The sequence below is a fragment of the Ammospiza nelsoni genome, unplaced genomic scaffold (assembly GCF_027579445.1).
Source record: "Ammospiza nelsoni isolate bAmmNel1 unplaced genomic scaffold, bAmmNel1.pri scaffold_40, whole genome shotgun sequence".
NCBI lineage: Eukaryota > Metazoa > Chordata > Aves > Passeriformes > Passerellidae > Ammospiza > Ammospiza nelsoni.
In genome coordinates, this window is record NW_026683188.1 from 1,422,248 (window position 1) to 1,428,287 (window position 6,040).

At 54.5% G+C, this 6,040-nt stretch overlaps 1 pseudogene; it reads right to left on the minus strand.

The window, feature by feature from the left end:
- On the minus strand, positions 1-5,395 carry LOC132087161 (zinc finger protein 70-like; annotated as a pseudogene).
- Positions 5,396-6,040: the final 645 nt, after the last annotated feature.

Below are 6,040 nucleotides of genomic sequence, written 5' to 3' on the forward strand. Positions count from 1 at the left end.
TTACTGGTGGCTCCATTGGTGTCTGGTCAAGTGAGAGCTACTGCTGAGGCTCTTCCCACACTGGGGACACTCGTAGGGCCTCTCCCCAGTGTGGATGTGCCGGTGCCTGATGAGGTTGGAGTTGTGCTTGAAGCCCTTCCAGCACTCACGGCAGAGGAAGGGCCTCTCATCCGTGTGAATCCGCTGGTGCTGGAGGAGATTGGAGCTGGTCTGAAATGTCTTCTGACAGTGGGGACACTAGTAGGGCCGGTCCCCAGTGTGAATGCACCGGTGACTGATGAGGGCAGAATTGTAGCTGAAGGCCTTCCCACATTCCCCACACTCGTAGGGCCATTCCCCGGTGCGGATCATCTGATGGCAGATCAGGGTGCTGCTCTGCCTGAAGCTCTTCCACACTCCAAGCATTTCTGGGGCTTCTCCCCATCATGAAGCTGCTCATGGACCATCAGCTCTGAGCTCTGTCTGAAGCTCTGTCCACCTTCCTGGCTAAGGGATGGTCTTTCCTCCTCAGAGCACACTGGGCTGGGTTTGGAGCTCCTCTTCCTGTGGAATCTCTGGGGATTTTCCTCCCCGTTGGAATCCTGTGCCCTGGAGTCACTCATAATGGCCTCTTCCACGAGGTTCTGCTGTGGGGATTTGTCCTCCCTGGTTCCAATCCTCAGGTACTTGTCTGGGGCAGGAAAGACAAGGAGAGGATGGGATTTGCCTCCATACCAGAGGGAAGGGGAAGGAGATCCCCCCAGTGCATCCCCAGCAGGACAGCGTTGGCATCAGGGTTTTCCAGAAGCTGGGGGCTGTGCTGGGCTGGGAGATGGAGCAGGAGAGAGGGGGAAAGGGGCACTGACTTCCTCCTCACCTGCCTGGGTGTCCCGGGGATCCTTCCTATTCCTCCCAGCCTCCATTTCCATCTGGCAAAGGTTTGGGACTGGGAAATTCTCTTTTGGGAGGAAAACAAGGAATGAGTACATTGAGTTTTTTGTACTGGTTTTAAGGCAAACCTGGGGAGGGTCTAAACCAGAATTACAATTTAAAAGAAAACTAAGATCATGGCAATGATATAGAAACACTGCCTTAAACTGACAGAGTCAGGATATAACCTGACACCCTGTTGTTCAGGGTGGTGGCAGCAGTCCCAGTAAATGGTGGTTGCAGTTCTGTTGGAGAGATGAAGGTGATTCTGTTGAAGCAGTGATCGTGTAGAAGGGTCTGGTCTTCCTTTGGAGGTCCAGTGGTGGGTATGGAGCTCTTGTCCTCTGGCAAGCCAGTAGGCAAGCTGCTCCTGGTGCGGCAAGTCTCAGCTTATATCCAGGTAGGAATGCTTGGATCCTCCCCCTGGGCGGAGCATCCCACAATGGGATGATGGAATTTTATCAGTCCTGCAGTGACACTCAATGGCCAATTAGCACAAGATATCTCCCCTGGAGGGCGTTATCAGGGCTGAGTCATGGAAGAGATAAAGAACACTGCCCCACCTGTTTATAGCAGTTTATGAGGATGGGGATTGGAAACATGCATTTGGTTACATCTTGCATGGCAACCTGAAACAGTGGGGTAATCCCTGCTCAGGGGTTGAACACCACCCCCCTTACCCAAAATGGCTCAGGTGTAAAACCCCCACCCTGGGAAGGCCACACACACAGGGGACAATGTCACACTTGCCCTGCTCCAGGAGAGGTCTCTGTCCCTTGTCACTCCCTTGCTCTCTCATCTTTTCTCTTTCTTTCCATCTCTCTACCTCACATTTACTCTTCAATAAAATCCATTTTGGATTTGGTCGCATTAGCACCTTAATAGGGGCAGAGACATCTCTCTAACAATTTTTTTGACCATATTGCCATAATATTTATGCACAGTGGGTTCAGGGCACTGTTGTCTGACCCCAAGTGCCTTTGACAACAGCATGGTTCCCTCCACTGAGGAGGTTGTGGTTCTTTCTGGAAGAACTCTTGCAAACTTGGACACAGTCCCTCCTTCCTCCTGGGGAGCTTATGGAGCTTATAAAAGCTTTATTTCTTTATGGGAGAAGTGATGATGAAAATGGCTTTTATGGGTGGCCAGTGCAAAGAAAATAATTTGCTGTCTTTCCTAATAAAGTTGTTAAAATCACTGGAGGAAATGGAGCAAATGTTACCAGTGAGACTGACAAGGTTCATTCACCCCATGATGAGGAACACGAGGCGGCTAAAAGTCCCACAAGAAGCCCACCTCAAGTAGCTAAATTTCTGAATAAGTCATGAATTCCCAGGCTTGGGGGCTTTACCAAATGTGAGAATCATTTTTCTCTGTATCCCTGTCACCTTTGTGACAGTATCACAGAGCTTTCCCTTCCTTTTCATAATCTGTATTGGGCCAAATTTCCACTTTCCTTTTATTGGAACCTGCCAGCAGCTGAGCTGTAGCTGTGCAGGAAGCAATGAATATTGGAATTGCCGCATCACTGCTTGGATTATCAGTTTATTCATGTTTGGGATTTGTTTGTGCTTTCATCACAAGTTACTTGTGGGAAGAGGATATATTCATCAAAGTGATTTATGCAGAGTCAAGTTTGATTTCTGCCAAGTTTATTTTGTCCAGTGCCCAGAGGATGCTCAAGGGGTCTCTGTGCTTCTCGCCCTGGGGGATGCTTGGGAGGGTTTTGGGGGTGTTTTTCCTGTCCCTGTCAGCCCAGGCCATTCCCCAGGGGGTCTCCATCATTTTCACCCAGGGAATGCTTGGGGGTTCTCCCTCCCTCTAATACCCTGTGCCAGGGGGTGCTCGGGGCAGTCTCTGTCCCTCTCAGGCCAGGAGATGCTCAGGGGTCTCTGTCCCCTCACCCTGGGGGATGCTCAGGGGGTCTCCATCCCTCTGGCCTCAGGCAATGCCTCTGCAGGGCTGGGGACCAGGGGCTCTGTGTCCCTCTCACCGCTGAGGGTGCTCGGGGCTGGGGGGGCTCTCCGACCTTCTCACACCTGGGGAGGCCGAGGGGGTCTCTGTCCCTCTCAGCCCTGCTGTGACCCCACCCAAACATCATCGGGGTATGAGGGACAGAAACACCCCCAAAGCCCCAGAGGGGCTGAACCTGGGATTGGTTTGGGGATGAGGATTTAGGAAGGGGCTGGAGTTGGGGCTGGGATTGGAGTTGGGGCTGAGATTTGGATTAGAGCTGGGATTGGGGTTAAGGCTAGACATGGGATTGGCTTTAGGGCTGGGGTTGGGATTGGGTCTAGGGCTAGACAAGTCTGGCACTGGGATGTGATTAAATACAGAACTGTAAGTGTGTCTAAACATGGAGTGAGACTGAGACCAGGATCTGGGTCAGGTTTGGGACTGAGCTCACCCAGAGCGGGACAGAGGGGATGTCACTGCAGGATGTCCCTGGCATCATCCCAGCCCTCCTCAGGCACCTCCAAACATGAGGGGCAGCTGGGTGCCCCAAGATCCAGGTGCTCTCACGCTGCCCCTCAATACCAGGCGAGCATTCCCTGAGGGCAGCCCTGACTGTGACCCTTGGGGCTCTGGGATCAGCCCTCACATCCCTGTGGGAGCAGCAACAGACGGGATGAGAGATTCCCCCGCCCAGTTTTTCCTGTGGAAGGGTGAAGCCCAGCTGCCCTTTTCTTCTGGTGCCTCCTCCTCTCCTCAGCTGAGGATGTCAAACTCCCCAGGAGCAGGAAAATCCCCATTCCCTCTTTCCTTGTGGCTGCAGCCTGGAACATCCACCCAGAATGAAAGACTTTCTGACAGCCCTGGTGAATGACACTGGCAAGAGGTTTGTGAGAAGGGGAAGAAATTGTATTTTGATAGTAAAAAAAAGGTGCAAAATTATTTCTTTCTGTTATATTCCTTTTCAGTCAGTTCTGGTCTGTTTTCAGAGTGCCACCTTCTCAGCTGACTGTGTTTGTGCCCTCTTTTCTCTCCTGCCTCTCTTTCCCTGTTCTGTTTCTCTCTCAGTGTCTCCCTTGACCCAGGGCAGCTCACACCAAAGACCGTGCCCGGATTTAATTCCCAATTCAGGAGCTACAACAACCATGGGGGAAGTTATGAAGGCTCGCAGTGAAATGCCACTGTAAGATCTTGTTCCACTTGGCTTTTGGCTCCTTCTTGACAGCTTTGCCCTCAAGGGCAGGAACATCTTTTCATAGCTGAGAACTGGAATTCCAGACCCTGGCAGTGTGTGCCGTGGATCCCAGAGGGGCATTCCCGAGGCTCCCAGGTTGCTGCTCCTGCCGTGCTTCCCAAGGAGCTTCTCTCCCAAGGGGAGAGATCCAGCAGCTCTGTGGGCTCCCAGAGCACACAGCAAAGGTGGCTTTGATGGACATTTTCCAGGGACTGGGGTGGGAAGGGGACCCTGTCCATGGATTACGACCCCGCGAGGGAGAGACGCCTCTGCCCCAGTGAAGGAGCGAATGAGAGCGTGGGAAAGCAACCGACGATTATGGAGCGTGGACTGAACGGAAGAAGAAATAGGGAGGAGAAAGGGAGAGAAAGAAATCGGGAAGAGGTCTCAAAGAGAGAAAGAAAAAGGAAAGAGGTCTCAAAGAACAGAAAGAAATGGGAAAAGGCTCCCGCCCGTACTCCGCAGCTCCCAGGAACACCCGCAGGGCGTAGCGCCTTTTACAATTCCAGCCAATCAGAGGACCCGGTGAACAATTTTCAGCCAACCAGAGCGTTTCTCGCCGATGACTCACCGGTTGCCAGGCGGGCCCGCAGAGCCCGGCGGCCCCGGAGCGGAATTTGGGGCTCGGGCCGGGGGGACGGATCCGCCCCGGGGGAGTCCCCGAGCCCCTGCCCAGCCCTGGGGCCGATCGGGGGCTCCCCCAGCCAGCAGCCGGTGCTGCGGGGCCGCGGGGCAGAGCGGTGGGAAAGGGGGCTCCGGGCTGGCAGCGGAGGAAATGCGGGAGGAAGAGGAGGAGCAGGAGCAGCAGGAGCGGGAGAATCGCGGCGCTCGCAGCGCCCGCACGCCGAGCCTGCAGCACCCCCTGCCCCGGGAGCATCGCCCCCAGCCCCGAGCCGCAGGTGAGGGCGGAGGCCGAGCTCGCCCCGGCTCCAGCCAGGGGTCTCCGGGAGGATTTTCTTGGAGAGTGTTCGGAGCCGGCAGATCCCGGACTCGAGCCCCGGGATATCTCCGGGCTCCCCAAGAGGAGCTTTTTCGGGGGCAGAGGAGCCGCGATCGCCCCTCGGGAGGGTCCCGGGGGTTCCACGTGGGGATGGCCCGGTGCCGACGGGGCGGGACATTGGTTTTGGGGATCCCCGTGAGAGCCGCGGCTGTGGAACGGGGGACCCCCGGGGCGGGGAGAGGGGAAGGGGCGATACCGGAGCTGGGGGACCCCCGGCAGCCGGAGATGAGGCGGGGACGGGACCCCCTGACCCTGACAGGGGCGTGTCCTGGGGTGACTTCATGATGCTCGCACCCCATCGGTCTGTTTAGCCCAGAAATGAGTTCTGCACCTTTAAGGCTGGTTCTGGGACCGAAGGGGAGGAGGAAGAAGCTGCAGTTTGTTTTCATACACTGCACTCACTCCTCTACATTCCAGATGATGGATGGACAGAGAGCAGGACAGAGCTCTCCTTTGCTTTTAGTTAGTTTTTAGCTTGCTGAGGCAGAGAAGTTCCCTGGACTGTGGTTTTTCTTTTTCTTTGGAGCTGTTTAAATGTGCTCTGCACTGAACAGTCAGAACACCACCGGCACCTCGCACCTGTGGCCCACCTGGCTGAGCCTGGGCCAGCATTTCCAGTGCTGGAGGGACTGAAAAGAGACTGATAAGAGACTGATAAGAGACTGAAAAGAGACTGATAAGACACTGAGTGCGCGGAGCTACAACCCAAGGAGGGACTTTCGGAGTTTGTCATCTATTTTGGAGCAGCAGGAGGTTTTATTGCTTAATATTGTTCAATTTTTGTGCTGGTGAATGCTTTGCCTGTAGAATAAAGTTTTTTTTCCACTTTTCTCCCCGGAAATATTTTCCCGGGCTGGCTGAGGGTGGGGCTGCTGAATCGGCATTCTAGAGGAAACTCCTTTTGGAGGGTTTCAACTGATTTTGCCCTAAACCAGGACAGGGTG